Source organism: Elaeis guineensis, chromosome 2 (genome assembly GCF_000442705.2).
Source record: "Elaeis guineensis isolate ETL-2024a chromosome 2, EG11, whole genome shotgun sequence".
NCBI classification, from domain to species: Eukaryota; Viridiplantae; Streptophyta; class Magnoliopsida; order Arecales; family Arecaceae; genus Elaeis; species Elaeis guineensis.
Window position 1 is genome coordinate 80,907,470 of NC_025994.2, and position 18,404 is coordinate 80,925,873.

Genomic DNA, 18,404 nt, shown 5'->3' on the forward strand with positions numbered 1-18,404 from the left:
AATATTAAACAGTGCTAAGATGGTACTTACTCAATGAAATCTTTAATTTCTTCACAATTATTTAGAATGTAGAAGTGTGACTTGGATAGCTCATTCACGTCCATAAATTCAGATCTCTTTCTACCAATGGATCAAACTGTTTGTTTAAATATAGACAGTGTCAGTTTATTGTCACCCCATTCACGGTCTGCATTATGATCTATATGATTAATTCTTGTTTCGACATCGTCAAGATACATCGAGCAGAACATGACACACTCTGTAGCTATGTATGCTTCCGCTATAGACCCTTCAGGCTGTGCTTTATTGCACACATACTTTCTTAGGATACACAAAAATCTATAAATAAAAATAAATTTAAATTTTAAAAATATATTTATATCTTATAATTGATATGATAAAGTGCATACAATTTTTTTACATTTCAATAGGATACATCCATCGATAATGTATCGATCCGATCAAAAAAGCTTTCTTTGAAAGATGAATAGCCAGGTGTACCATAACATCAAAAAATGATGGTGAAAATTTTTTTTTTTAACTTACAAAAAATGAGCATGATATCCTTCTCAAACTTTTCAAGTAAGTTAATCTTCAATTTTCAACAACACAGTTCTCGAAAGAACACTCCCAACTCAATCAATGCAGTTTGAATATCACCACCCAAATAGCTATGCATGACCACAGGAAGTAAGTATTGCATCATTATATGGGAGTCATGACTTTTCATGCTAGAGATATTATCGTCGTTGTTGCCAACACACCATGATACGTTTAAAACATATGTATTAAAAAATTTTACGATTTTGAACCATTCACAGAAACTCTTCTTTTTCTTGCCAAACAGTGAATAACATGCAGATGGCATAAAAAATCTATCACCTCGATGAACTAAATGCAACTCTGATCGGATTTTCATTTTCTACAAATCAAGACAAGCTTTTATACTATCTTTTATTTTTACTGGGATGTTCAATACTATACCAATGATATTATCACAAATATTTTTCTCAATGTGCATTACATCCAGATTATGACGAAGTAGTAGCTGCTTCTAATATGATAGTTCGAAAAAAATACTTCGCTTTGTCCAATTCAGCTCAGCTTTAGTATGCTTCTATTTGCGAGTACCCGATATTTTTCTAAATTGAACATTTTCAATAACTTCAAGTTATTCTAAAATTTCTGCTCTACTTAACTTTTTAGGTGGCGAATGCCGATCGGACTTACTATCAAAGTATTGGTTGTAATGGGTCCTCCAAGAGTGATTACCAGGTAGAAACTGTGGATGATCCACGAAGCATATTTTCTGTCCATGCTTTAAATGTAAAGAGGATGCATCCTTGTTGTATATTCGACATGCCAGATATCCTTTAGTGCTCCACTTAGATAAGTTTTCATATGTAGAAAAATTATGTATGGTTCATAAAATCGAAGCATGCAACTTAAAATTTTTTCAACTCATAGAATCATATGTCTGTACTCTATTTTCTCATAGCTCCTTCAGATCATCGATTAAAGATCGTAGATAGACATCAATTTCATTACCTGATGCTCTCGGACCCGAAATTAATAGTGATATAAAAATAAATGGTTCTTTCATGCACTTCCAAAGTGACATATTATATACAACTAGCATCCAGGCTATATGCTATAGGAAGTACTTAAATTGTCAAAGAGATTAAATCCATCTGTCGCTAGACCAAGCTGGATATTGTGCGGGTCACTCGCAAAGTACGGATGCTTTGCATCGAAGTCTTTCCACACTACAAAGTCGGTCGAGTAGCTAAGTATGTTCTCCTCTAGAACCCACTACTCATGATGTCATCTCATTTCTTCAATTATTTTTATGGACATATACAACCTTTGAAGTCTTGGAATCATTGAAAAATACTTCAAAATCTTTTGAGATATCTTCTTTTCTTTTTTGTTATCGATTTTGTACCTAGGCTCACTGTATTTTGGACATTCAGTTGTCTATTTGTTATTTTTATAAAATAATATACAGTCATTTTTGCGGGTATGTATAGGAATATAGCTAAGTCTCAATTTCTACATATATATTTTTACTTCAGAATACGATTTCAGAAGTATCCCTCCATCGAAAAGAGCTGCTTTAATCAATGTCAAATTTTGGTCAAATGACTTCTGACTCCATTGATTCACGATTTTAATATGAAGCAATTTTATCAAAAAACTCTAACTTAAAGAACTTTGCATAATTTGGATAGAGTGACTCTCGTGCATCCCTTACAAGCTTTGCAAACTGTTTAGAAATCCCTTCTACCTCAAACTGGATATTGTGTTCATGATCAGAATTGCCTTCAGATGCACTAGTACTCATACGTATATTTGAACACCCTGATGTAAATCATCCAATAGTTCTCCTATACCACTATGTTCGATAGGTTCAGCAGCATCACTATCATCTTCAGTATTATCATCATCACACACAACTTCATTCGGATCACCTTTCTCATGCCACATCCAGCAAGTATACTTCTTATCCATACCATAATATAGCAGACGCTCCTCAACAAGTGTTAGGTGATGGTATATCATATTGACTCATCTCTTACATGAACACTTTATCCAACTAGCACTGTCAGCCTTATGCCGTACAAACTCAATAAAATCTCGAATACCTTTTTGATATTTAGATAAAAAAATATCTCTGGTATTCATCCAACTTTTATTGATATCTATCTAACAATAAATATAAAAACCATTAAGAACAAAAAAATTTTTAGTGGTATTTATCCGAACCGGATCCCGATTTGAATTTTGGATCGAATCCCGATCTAAATTTCAGACCAAATTTTGATCCAGATCTAGACACGAATTATTTTATACAAAACAGTACACATTAAAGAACACAAACTGAACAGTAACATAGAAAATCTCTTTCTACTAATTTAATTAAGCAAAAATGCATGATTCTATCCATTTCAAATATTACGAACAGGTATGACCCTATCTTTTTTTAAAAAATAATAATCTTATTATTGTTATTAGTCGATATTTTATTTCATTATTGTGAAAATTTCAACAGCATGTCCTCATGGTTCTCCAAGTATACGATATGAATATGGTGCCTACGCACCCTATCCACCATATATCCAAAGAACAGTGCACAAATAACTGCTAAGTGATGCATGTCGTAGCACACCAAAATTAACCCTACTCACTACAATGTAGATAAGGTGTGTCGGAATCGTATCCGCAGGGATCTTAATTGATTGTTTTAAAAATATAAAAGAAAAGAATAATAGATTGTAAGAAACTAAGAAAGAAGTATGAAAATTATAATAAAATTATTTTTTATTAATCAAATAAAGAAGCATACATAAAAAAAAGAAATAAAATTATGATACAAGACAACTAAACCAAATTGATCTTCTTGCTACATCCAATGATGGATGTGTCTCCTTGAATCCTTCATCTTCCTCCGTACAGACAGCGGCAGGATGGTTGGAAGGCTTGATCTAAGAACTCCAAGAAAGATTGATGGAAGCAGGTATGTAGAAGAGAAAGGATAGCGGCACTAAGATTAGGACCTCTCATAGATTAGATGGGATGTAAAAAAGGGATCTGTGGAGGAATATTGTGTCGTGCTAGGGTTAGTACCTCCCTTAAACTTATGGAGAAAAAAAAAGGGAGAGTGAAAGAGAGAAGCTTGAAGAGAACTTAGGGTTGTCTTGATTGAAGAAGATGGAGGCCTTGGGATTCTATTTATAGAGTGGGGAGGTTAGGATTTCATGAAAAGAGAGATGGGAGCATGAATAAAGATCCTTGAATTTTCATATTGATTCTCCTCAGTTGATCTTTAAGTCGTGTTCACACTAAAATAGGAGCTGGTTGCCTGGTTTACTCAAGTCTGATCCAATTTGAGTCTAATTTGAGTCATATGAACCCAAACTCTCAATTACCTGCAAAATAGACTAGAAAGCATCAAATTTTAATAAAATAACATCGATTATTATAATATTTAGTACCTCTAGCGACTTAAATTAAGTATTCATCACATCTCCGAACTTGAACTTTTACTCGTCCTCGAGTAAAATAGATACATTAGCATTGTGCACCAAATTATCCTTAAATCAAAAGTTATCCTAGACATTTCTAAATATAATGGGTATCTGGCTAGACCATTAATGAGGTACTTTATTGGACTATCAATTCGACCCAATTAATGGTTGAGTATTAGTCATAAAAATTTTTAAAGATCTTCTTTCACCAACTTTCCACTTTACTCTTTAAGTCCTCTAACTTGATGTGAGCAGGGTTTATTGTCTTCTTATAATTTAGTCCCCTTATTCTTTCTCTTTTCTTTTCTTTTTTTTTGTAGAAATATTTACATATACAGTCAGTGCAATATCCTAACCCCTTAAGCTTTCTAATTGACTCTTGTAGCGAGCTTTAAGCCAATGACTTCCAAACCAGTTGGCTTTAGGGCATTAGGTATAAAACACCCCTCAGGCTTACTAACTCAAGTCCAAAAGACTACAAGTTAAAAACTGACTATACAAGAGGTTTCTTCACATTCTCACATTTTGATGCGAACAACAACACTTACTTAGGTGAAGGGATCTGGTTACTTAGTGAGAAATGCTAAAAACCTCTTTTTTTATTTTATCTTTTTTTTGTAATAAAAAAAAACTTTTACACACCTCAACTTTTCCACCCATACCCCCATAAAGCAAATTCTTCATTGAGATAGTGGGAAGAGGATTCTAGAATCACTCCAAAATTTAGTCTGATCTAATTCTCTTATTAATTAGGTATCCTTAATAATTTTTTTCTCAATATCTCTAAAATTATCTAGACCGTTAATTACTCATTGATTAGGGTGCCTGATTAACTTCAAATCGAGATAAAATTTAAATACACAAAACTAATTATTTCTGACCATACTCTAGGACTTAATTAAATTAGTTATTCTTTCCTCTAATTTAATTTTTATTATCTCCAATGGAAGAAGAAAATCATAATAAAGCTAAAATAGAATGTAACAAGGAAGGACACCACCTGAGTTCGATGTGTGTAATCTTGATTGAGAGGTCCTTCATTGCTGGGCATGGTGTGTTCTTGACTTCATTGATTGTGGTACTCCCCCCAACTTGGTTAATTATCTTTCTCAAAAATTCTTATAAAATAAAATAAAAAATTGGATAACTAAAAAATAAAATATTGGGTTGCCTCCCAACAAGCGCTAAGTTTAAAGTCTTCAGTCAGACCAAGCCAAAGTTCAATTGTAGACTAGATCCTGCAATTCAATTGAGTCAACTTGCTCGCCATCTCTGATTTCATCCACATAATATTTCAATCATTGGCCATTTACTTTGAAGGTGTTTCTCTGTTTAGGATCTTTGATTTCAATTACTCCATGAGGGAATACCTGAGTTACGATATATAGTCCATCCCAATGTCAACAAAGTTTTTCAGAGAATAGTCATAACCTCAAATTATAAAGCCATACTTTTTGATTAGGTTCGAACATTTTCATGAAATATATTTATCATGATAAGTCTTAGTTCGAGCCTTATAAATTCATTAACTCTCGTATGCTTCATTGCGTAGCTCTTTTAATTCGTTCAATTGCAGTCTCTTATTACTACTCATATTTTTTATATCAAAATTAAATTACTTTATAGCCCAAAATGCATGGTGTTCTAGCTCTACCGATAGATGGCAAGCTTTCCTAAAAATGAGCTGGTAAGTAGACATTCTTATCGGGGTCCTATATGCAGTACGGTAGGCCCATAATGCATCGTCTAATCATCTAGATCAGTCTTTTCAATCAGGCCTAACCATCTTCTCAAGAATTCGTTTGATCTCCCTATTGGAGACTTCCACTTGGCCACTAGTTTGGGAGTGATATGGTGTGGCAACTTTGTGAGTGATTCCGTATTTCTTCATTAAACTTTCAAAGTACCTATTCATGAAGTGTGCACCTCCGTCACTAATAATAACCCTTGGGCAACCAAATCGATTTAAGATGTTCTATTGGATAAATTTGATTATCACCTTGTGATCATTCGTCCTGGTTGTCATAGCCTCAACCTATTTAGATACGTAATCTACCGCAATCAAAATGTATTCATATCCATAGGATGGAGGAAAGAGGCCCATAAAATTGATTCTCCAAACATCAAAAATTTCTATGACTAAAATGGGAGATAGCGGCATCATATTTTTTCTAGAAATATTCTCCGTCTGCTGACAGTGCAAGCACTCAAGGTAAAATTTATGTGCATCCTTAAACAATATTGGCCAGTAAAATCTACTTTATAATATTTTCACGATCGTTCTCTTCCCACTAAAATATCCTCCGCATGCATGAGAGTGACAAAAGGTAAGTATACTTTGATACTCACTCTCAAGGATACAGTGTCGAATCACTTGGTCAGGGCAATGTTTGAACAATTCAAATTTTTCTTAATAATAATGTTTGACCTGTGAGAAGGATCGATCCTTCTTCTATTTTATCCAATGGAGAGGAACTTGTCCTGTTGCTAAATAGTTAACGATGTGGGCAAACCATGGAATTTGATCAGAAGAAGTTGAAAAAAATTATTCGTTAGAAAATTTTTCCTTAACTTCATCTGTACTCATCGTATGATCAACTAAGATTCTAAAAATTTGATCAGCGACCATATTTTTGGAATCTTTTTTGTTTCAAATTTTTAGATCAAATTCTTGAAGCAGAAAGATCCATCTGATCAATCATGGTTTACTATCTTTCTTTGAGAGCAGATTTTAAGAGCCATGTGATTAGAATATACTAGAACCTTAGATCCTAACAGATATGAATAAAATTTATCAAGGGCGAATACCACCGCTAGTAGCTCTTTTTCTATCATAGTGTAGTTCAATTGGGCATCGGATAGAGTTTTGCTAAAGTAATAGATCACATGTGGCTCCTTATTGATTCTTTGATCTAAGATGGTCACTATTGCAATATTGAAAGCGTCACACATGATTTAAAATAGAAAGGATCAATCAGAGGATTTTATTATGGGTACTGTTGTTAGGACTTCGTAATGTGTGGCAGGTTTGTAGACATTCTTTATTAAAGATAAATGGCGTGTCTTTGGCTAGCAGATTGCATAAAGATCTCGATATTTTGCTAAAATCTTTAATGAAGCATCCGTAAAATCCAGCGTGACCTAGGAAGGATCGTATTTGTCGAATCAAAGTGGAGGGTGGTTCTTTTGAAATGATTTCGATTTTGACTTTGTCTACCTCAATCCTCCTTTCATAAATAATATATCCCAATATGATTTCTTTTCGAACCATGAAATGACTCTTTTTTCAACTTAAAATCAGATTTATTTTCATGCAGTGCTTAAGAACTTTGGAGAGGTTATGAAGACAATCCTCAAAGATGGTTTCAAATAAAAAAAATTATCTATGAAAATTTCAAGATATTTATCCATCATATTCAAAAAAAATGATCAATATGCACCGTTGAAATGTAGCGGGTGCATTGCAGAGCCCGAACGGTATATGCCAAAAAATGAAAGTGCCATAGGGGCAAGTGAAGGTAGTTTTCTCTTGGTCATCCAAAAGTATAGGTATCTGATTGTACCCTAAATAACCATCTAAAAAATAGAAAAAATATTGACCCGCTAGCCATTCTAGGATTTGGTCGATGAAGGGTAATGAAAAATGGTCCTTCCTAGTAACAGCATTTAGTTTTCTATAGTCAATACATACTCGCCAGCTAGATGGTGTGTGAGTGACAAATAATTCACCTTCTTCATTCTCTACCACAATAATATCTGATTTCTTAGGTACTACTTGGGTAAGGCTGACCCATTTACTGTCGGATATGGGGTGGAAGATTCCAGCATCTAACCATTTTACCACCTCTTTCTTTACTACTTCCCGCATATTTGGGTTCAGTCTCCTCTACATGTCTCGATGGAGTTTGGCATCTGTCTTGCAATGAATGTGGTGCATACAGATGGAGGGATCAATTCCTTTTAGATCAGTAATAGACCAGTCGATAGCCACTTTATTTTCTTTCAGAACACCAACCAATTGTACTTCCTGATCCGGGGTCAAGTCTAATGCAATGATCACTGGGAGGGTGTCATTAGGTCCTAGGAATGCATACTTGAGTATGGCTGAAAGTGACTTTAATTCTAGTGCAGGTGGTGATTCTAATGACGGGACTATGGGTGTATTGGCAAATGCAGACAATGGCTCGTACTTGATTGTCCAAGGGGGAGTAGTTTCAGCATTTGATGTATCAACTAGAATATTTACTTCTTCACTACCTTTCTCTATATCACAGTCATCCACTCCAAAGTGCGTCAAGTGGGTGTCTCAAAAATCATATACAAAAATTATTGATGTTGCTTCCTCTATGATGTCCTTAGATGTATCTATCTCGAAGCAACTATCAGTTGATGGTCCCTGAGATGCACTGAACATATTCAGTCTCAATTTCTTATTCTCAAATGATACGTCCATGACTCCTACCCTACAATTGATATACGTGTTTGTCGTCGCTCGAAAGGGTCTGCCTAAGATAATGAAAATTTGCCTTGGATTGCCACTCAGTTCCATATCAAGGACTAAAAAATTAACTGAAAAATAGAACTCATCTACCTTGACCAAAACATCTTCGATCATCCCACGTAGTGTCTTAATTGATCTATCAGCTAACTATAAAGTGACCGACGTGGGTTTCAGTTCTTCGAACTCAAAAAGTTCATAAATCGAGCTAGATAAAAGGTTCACACTAGCCCCTAGGTCCAGGAGAGCTTATTCGATATGAAAGTCTCCTATAATGTAAGAAATAGTAAGGATACTTGGATCTTTAAGTTTTGGAGGGGTAGCATGCTGGAATATAGAGCTTGCTTGTTTGGTGAGGCATACTTTCTTCGAAAGTTGTGATCGAGATTTACATTTCTGAGTGCATAATTTTTTAAAAAATTTTGCATAAACTGAGACTTATTTGATTGCGTCTAGAAGGGGGAGATTAATTTGGACTTACTTAAATAATTCTAATATCTCATCGAGTCTTCCTCCTTTCTTATTTGCAGGAGTAGGGGCTTTTAGGGCACTCAAAAATGAAACTTTAGGCAAGTAAGGTGATTTCGATGCAGTTGGTCCATTCTCTACTTTTGGGTCCTCCTTGTTCTTGGATGATTTGGGCTTGGTCAGAGGTCTAGGGTTAGTCTCATTGGTTTTACTCGTGTGTTTAATGACCTTTCCACTTTTGAGAGTCATGATTGATTTGGCATGTTCAGAAAAGGTATCTGAAGTATTGAAGCTCTCAACCATGAATTATCCTCTCGGATTGCTCTTAGATTGGCTAGATAATTTTTCTCCTTTCCTCCTACTGACTGCAGTTGCTAGTTGACCTATTTGGGTCTCTAGCTTAGCAATAGATTGCATGTGAGAGTTAAGGGTGAGTCGGGATCGTATCACACCAAAATTAACCCTACTCACTACTATATTTATAGGATGGGTCGAGATCGTATCTGCAGAGATCTTAGTTGATTGTTTTAAAAATACAAAAGAAAAGAATAATAGATTGTAAGAAATTAAGAAAGAAGCATAAAAATTATAATAAAATTACTTTTCATTAATCAAATAAAGAAGCGTACATAAAGAAAAGAAATAAAATTATGATACAAAATAACTAAACCAAGTTGATATTCTTGCTGTGTCTGTTGGTGGATGTGTCTCTTTGAATCCTTCATCTTCCTCCATACAGACAGCGGTAGAATGGCTGGAAGGTTTGGTCTAGGAACTCCAAAGAAGAAAGGTTGATGAAAGCAGAAATGTAGAAGAGAAAGGGTAGCGGCACTAGGATTAGGACTTCTTCTAGATTTGATGGGATGTGGAAAAGAGATCTATGAAGGAATATGATGTCATGCACCTCCCCTAGACTTATGGAGAAGAAGAAGAGGGAGAGAGAAAGAGAGAAGCTTGAAGAGACTTAGGGTTGGTTTGATTGAAGAAGATGGTGGCCTTGGGGTTTTATTTATAGAGTGGAGAGGCTAGAGTTTGGGTGTTAACTTCTAATCGTTCTAGCACTTTTAGAACCTTCTCCTCAAAAGTTGAGCTGTGACTAGTGATAGATGGTTGAGAAGCATTTTGAAACTGATGGTATGGTCCATGCCTATATGTCGGGTCCTGATAGTTAGGTCTAGGTACAGCAGGGCCAACCACTGGATGTGGTCTTTAGAAAAAATTTGGATGGTTTTTCTAGCCAGACTTATAAGTGTTCGAATATGGATCATTTTCTAATCTACGAGCTTGTTGGGTTTGAGCTTGCTGGATCTGCTCATGCACAAACTCAAAAAATTGAGGTGTGATTGGGCATTCACTAATAAAATGAGTCAGACTTACACACAATGCACAAACATCTTGGACTAGGTTAGGTAGAGTCGAAGAGTATCCAGTATTCAGAAGATGGTCTAATTTTTGAGACAACTCATCTACCTTACTGTGGATATCCATAATATTTTCAATCTGATAGATTCCACCTCTTTTCTGTTGAGACATGGGTTGTTCTCTAGAGATGGCGACATGTGATGCAGGGAGTTCTCATTAAGTATTTCAAAAAGCTACCAAGCCTCATCCTCACTCTTTAGTATGAATGTCCCATCACACGATGCATCGATCATTTGTCGGTGTTACTCTGATAGACCATCGTAGAAATACTGAACAAGTTGCTATTTGGGGATAGTGTGGTGGGGGCATTTACGAATAAGGTCTCTTAACCTTTTCCATGTCTCATGAAAAAGTTCACCATCCAATTGGAAAAAACTAATGATGGCTTTTCTAATTTGATTTATTTTTTCAATTGAAAAGTATTTCTTAAGAAATTCTCTCTGAAGATGGTCCCAAGTTAAAATGGTTATGAAATCTAGGGAGTTTAACTAATGCTTGGCTTTGTCCTTAAGTAAAAAAGGAAACAGTTTCAACTTGAGGGCATCATCGGAGAAGTTTTGGATTTTTACTATGGAGCATTTCTCAAAAAATTCATCCAAATATTTATACGGATTCTCATTCGTCACTCCATAGAATGATGGTAGCATTTGAATAATACTAGACTTGATTTCATATTGTGCCGCCTCTACAGGAGGAGGCTGGATACATGACGAGTAGGTGTAAGATGAGAGAGTAAAATACTCCCTCAATTATCGTGGTGGGTCAGTCTCTTATTTTGGATCTATGATTTTGATTTGATTTATTCGAATCGTTCTTTCTAGCTCTAGGTCTAATGGGTGTAAATTAGGTTGTAATGATCGGTGTCCTAGCATGCACCCAAAAGATCTCATCGAGTTTTAATTTCAACAAGTTTTTTTTTTTGAAAGAGAAGAGAAGAAAATAAGGAGGAAAAGGAGTTCTAAAGAAGAGAACCTAAGGAGTTCTAATGCTAAGAAGATAGAGAAGAATTAATTAGATTTGATATTTTTAGTTAATATTCAAGTGGTTTAATCAATCCTATCTATAGGTTACCCTAGATCTAGACAGCTCCTAACTGCCAAGGTCACCTTCAAGCACTTCAAGTAGCAGATTAGCTGCTCAACTGGCCAGGTAAGTATAAAATTGGTGGAGATCCCCCCATTGCTTTCCTTAAACACTAACTGCGTTGGTCAGGTAAGCAAACGGAACCAATTAATGAATCACCTTCCTTCAGGACGTAATCTTTGAATCATTTTTTTAGACACCAGTTATACTGACTAACCTAAACTCAGTCCAACTTTTAGAGTTTCTTGTCCTACTGAGCTCGAAGATCTTTAGAGATCAACGTCTAATTGATTTTAAATTAGAGGTTTAGATCAATGCAATTGCAAGATGGTGGTTTGTGGGTCAAGAAAGAGTGATGAAATCTCCATCTTATGTTGATTAGGATTTTGCCCTTAAGATTTTTTATAAAAATATGCAATGCAAAAAGAAAGTGTCTAAACATGTTAAGTAGCTTTTAAGATTTAATTAGTTTATTTATAGTAGTCAAGTATTATGTGGAGTCTTTGTATTCTTTTTATATTATGTTATCTTTAAGCAAGAAGGAATAAGAGGTAAGTTTTAAATTAGGTTAATTAGGTAAGAGAAGATCTAGTAAATCTAATTAAATAGAAAGTAAATAATGCTAAGATTAAAAGGCAAGTAGGTAGCCTACAAATACAGTAACAAATCAAATCTACTTTTAGGATAATAAATTATTCTAAGCTATGAAAAGTAGTAAATCACTAAAAATATTAAGCAGTAATAAATAAGGTAACTAAACTACGTAAATAAGGTAATCTCATAGTTAAGAATAAAAGATAATTAAGAATATAAATAAAAGGTAAGAAATCTAATCTACTTAGAAAGTAGAAAATCACTAATTATATAAAGCAGTAAATTATTCTAACCTATAGAAAGTAGTAAATCACTAGGCTATAGAAAGTAAAAAAAAATTTATGCATGCAAATAAAAAAATCTAGATATAAAATAGTAAATCTACAATATACGAAAAGCAATATGAGGCAAAAATTTAGAAAAAATAAAAAATAATTAAATAATTAAATAAATTAACAAGCAATAAAAAGATAAATTACTAATCAGCAAAGTAAAGTATGGAAAGTAAGACTACAAGAGAAAGAAATAATCAACTCAAAATATAAAGTAAAGCATATAAGGCAGTCAAGCAATCTAAAGTAAGAAATAAAAATCTAGAAAGCAGTCAAATATTTTTTTTATTATTTTGTAGATTCTTTTTTTTAAACAATTGTGTCAAGATCCTCGACAACGATGCCAAAATTTGATGCATGTCGTAGCACACCAAAATTAATCCTACTCACTACTATGTAGATAGGGTGAGTCGGGATCGTATCTACAGGGATCTTAGTTGATTGTTTCGAAAATATAAAAGAAAAGAATAATAGATTGTAAGAAACTAAGAAAGAAGCATGAAAATTATAATAAAATTATTTTTCATTAAGTAAATAAAGAAGCGTACATAAAGAAAAGAAATGAAATTATTTTTCATTAAGCAAATAATTGATCTTCTTGCTACGTCCGATGGTGGATGTGTCTCCTTGAATCCTTCATCTTCCTCCATGTAGATAGCGACAAGATGGCTGAAAGACTTGGTCTAGGAACTCCAAGGAAGAAAGGTTGATGGAAGCGGGTATGTAGAAGAAAAAAGATAGTGGTACTAAGATTAGGACCTCTTCTAGATTTGATGGGATGTGAAAAAGGGATCTGTGAAGGAATATGATGTTGTGCTAGGGTTAATAGATCCCCTAGACTTATGGAGAAGAAGAAGAGGGAGAGAGAAAGAGAGAAGCTTGAAGAGAACTTAGGGTTGGCTTGATTGAAGAAAATGGAGGCCTTAAGGTTCTATTTATAGAGTGAGGAGACTAGGGTTTCATGAAAAGAGTGGTGGGAGCGTGAATAAGGACCCTTGAATCTTCATATTGATTCTCCTCTGTTGATCTTTAAGTCGTGTTCACACTGGAATAGGAGCTGGTTGCTTGGTTCACTTAAGTCTGATCCAATTTGAGTCTAATTTGAGTTATATAAATCCAAACTCCCAATTACCTATAAAATAGATTAGAGAACATCAAATTTCAATAAAATAACATCGATTATTATAATATTTAGTGCCTCTAGCGACTTAAATTAAGTATTCATTACTGAGTACCACATAATGAAATGAAATATCAACTATTAACAATAATAAGATTATTATTTTTTTTAAAAGCTCAAATACGAAACATCCAAGAGTCGACCTCATCAAGATCGACTCTTGAATGGAAATCTATGGCTCAATGCAATTTAATTACCATCTCTAAACATACATTCAAAGATGGATTTCTAATTTATCAAAAAAGAGTAACTCTACATCGAAATTTTTTCATCAAAAATTTTAGTAGAGTTTTCTCTAAAATAAGAATATTTTTTATATTTAATTATAATAAATAAAGCATACAAAATAACATACAAAATAATTAAATTGTAATAAGCAAAAGCAATGTGCATTGTGCTAGTGAAACAATAAAAAATTTATAAATTTCAACAGTAACACTAAAAAATTTATGTAATAAAATAAAACAAACTACAAATAGTTCAGTATGTAAAATAATATTAATATAAAATAATAATACGAAATTCAATCCCATGCTGAATATCCTCTGCTCCCTCTCCCTTATCTTCCAAATTCACCAAAAGTAGCACCACGGAGGCAGTCCTGTGAATAAGGCTGGAAGTGGGTTGGACCGCTAGGAGGCCCATTGGGTCGGGCTTCAGACTCGGCCCCAAACCATTCAGGCTGGCTCTTGCCAAAAAAATAAGGCCTGTTTGGCCATTGGGCTGGGCTCGGACAGACATTTGGCCCGACCCAGAGCCGATCCGATTGGGTTCGTGTCGATTAACCCCCCTTCTCCCCTAACCCCGACCCCGATCCAATCTGTATTTTAACTTTTATTTATATAATAGCTATTTTTTTATTTTTTTTAAATATTTATTATCTAAAAATATTTTTTTTCTAAATATTTTTTTCCTAAATGGGCTCCAGACTCGGCTGCCCATGGCCTCCACTCCCGCAGCGCCACCATCATCACCCATACCTTGCAACCCACCCACCATGGCACCACTACCCTCTCCAACCCCCCACGACCCGAATCCCAACTCGGATCCTAATCAGATCCCGATCTGGTTCCCAACTCGAATCGGGCTCTCAATCCGAATCCCGACCTCAATCCAATTTGGATCGTGATCTGAATTTTATTTTTATTAATCAAATAATAAAATATTTGATTAATATTTTATTTTTTTTATTTTTTACTTTTTTTCTCCATGTTTCTCTCTTTCCTTCCTCCCTCCCCGGCCGACCCCCTCCCTGGCTCCACATCGCCCCCGGCCGCCCACGGCCCCCTCCCCGCCCCCATGTCGCCCCTGGCCGACCACCCCCACCCCTGCAACCCCCATTGCCGGCTGACCCCCTCCGCACCCCCATATCGCCCCCGACCACCCCCGACCCCATCCCCACCCACGTGTCGCCCTTGGCCGCCCACCCCCACCCCCACCCCCATGACCCCCTCCACGCCCCCGTGTCGCCCACCCCTGCAACCCCCTGAACCCCCCACCCCCGTGTCGCCTCCGACCGCCCACCCCCACCCCCGCAACTCCCTCTACCCCCCAGTGGCCCGATCAACCAAAAAAATGGGTGGAAGAACCCTTACCTTTGGCGGATGGCAATGGTAGCGGCAAAGAAGCCCACAGCAATGGCGCAGACGGCAACAGCGGTGACGATGGTGGAGATGCACTCACCAGCGAGAAGAGAGGGGGGAGAGCTCAGAGAGAAAGAGGGGATAGAGAGAGCTCAATTGGAGAGGGGAGAGCTCAGAGAGGGGAGAGGGGAGAGGGAGGGGTGGGGAAGTGGGTTTCGCAAGAAGAGACGTCGACTGGATGCCTAATAAATGCAGAACTATTAGCGACATAAATTTTTATCACTAATATGATTATTAGTGATGAAAAATTATTTTCATCGCTAATAAGTTTCGTTAAAAAATTTCTCACTAAAAAATTTTTCTTCTAAAAAAATTTATCCAAAAAATTTGTGAAATAAATTATTGATGATTAAAAAAAAATTTCATCGTTAATAAGGCTATTAGCGATGAAAATTTAGTTTTCATCGCTAATAAAAATCGCCTAAAAAAAATTTTCCCTCTAATAATTTTTCTTCAAAAAAAATTAAAAAAAATATTTTTAAAATAGTTTTTTCTATGAAAACACCTTTTCATCACTAATAAAAAATTTTTTTCTATTAACAAATCTTTTGTTCACAAAATTGATTAAAATAATATTTTAAAATATGGTTGCTGATGAAAAATAAATTTACATCATAAATAAATTTTTATAAAAAATTTAAAAACTATTTGCAATGAAAATTTATTTTACATCACTAATAATTAAAAAAAATATCTTTTCAATAATAATTTTATAAAAAATTAATTTTAAATTTTTTTCATCAAAAAATTTTTCATTCAAAAAAATTAATAAAAAAATGACATTAAAAAATATTTATGATGAAAAATAAAATTAATTTTTTTAATCTAAAAAATTTTTGGTTTAAAAAAAATTTTAAAATAATTTCATCAAAAAAATTAATTTTTTATTAATCAAAAAAATTTTATATAAATACTTAATTTATGATTTTTTTTTAAAAAAAATTTCAAAAAAATTATGAACATAAAAAATATAATTGCAATGAAAAGTTCAATTTATGTCACTAATAATTATTATAAGAATAGCTCTTTGGCTTTCGCAATAGAATGGACACTATGGAAGATCGATAGTTTTGAGGTTTTCGATCTTCAAGGATCTCATCTTCTTCTTGAGGTTCTCATTCTCAAAGTCGAAGTACGAGAATATCATGATAATTCTGATCAGATCGCGAGAGAAATCTATCAGGATTGAGATTTAGAGGATAGAGTAGGGACAGAAAGTTAAAAGTCCAGAAGCTCATATATTGCATGTATGTGAGGATCGAGCTTGAAAAATTTCAGAAGAATTATGTGAGCATCAAAGATCTAGCAATTAACCAGAATCAAAGCAGATCTACGGGTAGTGCAAGTTGTGTTATAAAGCGCAAGCTCATATTTACGCTTTGCATTGCTAGGAAGATGAGTGTTCATGTTGTTTGTCTTCTCATGATTAGAACTGCTACAGAGATACATTTGAGTATTGATCGATATGGAAAGTATGGTACCTTTCAAGATTGTAGAAGCCATGCTAGAATGCACTGCTTAACTATATAGTTTCTATATAAAAAGAGGCTCCTTTCATGCAGCTTAAGGTAGATACTCCATCAAAAAGATTCATTGATATCACTAGTAATAGTGACAGCAATGAACAGATAAATTTTACGTTGCAAATAAATGTATAGCTCATTTCATTCAAAAAGATCTATTCATTCTAATCCACGAATATCACCTACTTTCATATAATTTTTCTATATAAAAAGTTCGATCTGGATCATAACTCATATTTGCTTCTTTACCATATAAAAGGACAAAAGATGCATACAGCTGCTATAAAAAATAGATGTAGTTATCTTACACAAAATTAAAAATTTAAATTTTATAATTTTTTTAAATTTTTAATTTTTTTTACATATTGATGAAGAAAATATTTTCATCATAAAAAAATTTATTTATGATGAAAAATTTTTTTTATCGTAAACACTAGATTATTTATGATGAAAAATTTTTATCATAAATAAAAAGTAACTTTTAATTTCTTTAAATATTGGTGATAAAAATATTTTCATTATAAATAATCAAGTATTTATGATGAATATTTTTTTCATCATAAAAATAAATTATTTACAATGAAAAATTTTTATCATAAATAATCAATAATTTTTTATTTTTTTAAATTTTTGATTTTTTTAAATATTGGTGATGAAAATATTTTCATCGTAAATAATAAAGTATTTATGATGAATATTTTTTTCATCTCAAATATTCAATAATTTATGATGAAATATTTTCATCATAAATAATCTATAATTTTTAAATTTTTTATTTTTTTTCAAATATTGATGATGATAATATTTACATTGGGAATAATCTTATTTTTGATTAAAAAATATTTTTCATCATAAATACTTAAATGATTTATGATAAAAATATTTTTATTGCTAATATTTGAAAATATAAAAGTATAATAAATAATGTATGATTTATAATAAAAATATTCATCACAAACAATATATATTTATGACGGAATAATTTTTTTACCACTGATAGTCAACTATTTGCGATAAAAAATTAATTTCATCATAAATATTTAATTATTTATAATAAATATTTTTTAGTTGTAAATATATTTACTGGTGATAAAAATATTTGCATCGTAAAAATATTTTTAAACAAAAATACTCTTTTCTTGTAGTGAAGGATAAGATGGTATTTCATAGTTGTGTTGATTTGAAATTGCAGTTTTAAATTTATGAACCGACACAACTGTTGACTCAGAACAGTTCACTGTTTATAAAAATAGAACAGGACTTTCTAACGACCATCTTCTGAAAATTCTGTAACAAGCTTGTTGTATCCTAGAGAGAGATTGTCTGCAACCCCTTGAGTGTAGGCAATAAACTCTTAAAAGAAAGTATGTAACAACATGCCTCAAGCCTTCATCTTTCTTCTTTGTATTTCTAACAATTTTTAAGAGTTTATTGCCATAGAGGCTACTGCTGCAAATTCTAGTTTTTCAATCATGAAACAAGACTTCATCAAACTTGACCAGTTTGATGAAACTAATTTCACCCGCTGGAAGAACAAGATCATATTTCTTTTGACTGCTCTAAAGATTTATTATATCCTAGATCCGAACCTTATTACACTTCCAGAACCTACAAAATAAGAATCTGATGTAGT

General features: G+C 33.6%; 1 non-coding gene across 1 annotated transcript; it reads left to right on the forward strand.

The window, feature by feature from the left end:
- The first annotated feature begins 10,707 nt into the window (after nucleotides 1-10,707).
- LOC114913766 (small nucleolar RNA R71) lies at nucleotides 10,708-10,813 on the forward strand. The gene has a single exon (XR_003799654.1). It is a non-coding gene; the product is annotated as a small nucleolar RNA R71 (small nucleolar RNA).
- The last annotated feature ends 7,591 nt before the right edge of the window (nucleotides 10,814-18,404 follow it).